Source organism: Peromyscus leucopus, chromosome 16_21 (genome assembly GCF_004664715.2).
Source record: "Peromyscus leucopus breed LL Stock chromosome 16_21, UCI_PerLeu_2.1, whole genome shotgun sequence".
Lineage (NCBI taxonomy): Eukaryota > Metazoa > Chordata > Mammalia > Rodentia > Cricetidae > Peromyscus > Peromyscus leucopus.
In genome coordinates, this window is record NC_051084.1 from 15406551 (window position 1) to 15407477 (window position 927).

The following is a 927-nucleotide window of genomic DNA, read 5'->3' on the forward strand; positions in this document are numbered from 1 at the left end:
AAAACCAGTAGTTGCTCTTTTGGTTTAAAAGTAGATTCAATAATCTACCTTTTTATCCTATTTCTATACCCCCATTTCTTTTCAGAGTAGATTCAATAATCTACTCTTATATCCTATTGTATCTATATCCCCTTTTTTTCTTTTCAAAACAAGAACCCTGAACCCAAACTCCTTTGTTCTGGGAGAAGTACCTGTATCATTTGTTATCCAGTCTCTGCATAATGGGAAAGTGCAGGGCTTGTCTCAAGTCCTGGGTAGAGTAGTCTGTGAGGCTGGATCATCTCAGCTAGCCACCTCAAGATTGTCCTGAGTAGTTTGTATTCCAAAACTGATCTTTGGGTGATGTTTGTCAGCTTAGTGGCTTTATCTTAGTCCATGTGGAATCCTTGTTGTGTGGCACCATCCTCATTTTGGAGACTCCAAAGATCACAGTTAGATGTGGTCATGGTTCATTGCAGAAAACTTAAACATTTTAAATGTCATATACAGCTGATCCCAAAGAGGTTAAAGGATCAATATTTGTTATGTACATTCAGAATATAAAAACTTAATTCCTAGTTACCTGATAGAGACTCAAACCTGAAATTATGTACAGGAAGCTAAATGAAGCCTTTTTCTAGAATTAGTTAGTACTCTATATGACCATTAACATCATGACAAAAAGTTTAAAATATATGTATATATATCTTATAAGTTTGGGGATAATATTTATACTTTAAGAAAAGCTCTAAAGAGTTAAAATAAAACCAAAGGATTATGAAATTGGTGGCAATAAAATAGTCCTTTAATTTTGGTTTTTCTTCTGTTCCATACCAGGTGGCTCTTCTGACATGAGACAGAGATTTTGGATTTTGCTTTAACAAGCATGCTTGAGTTTAGAGAAGGGAGAACCACACTCCAACTCCAAAGCCAGCTTTAATTTTAATG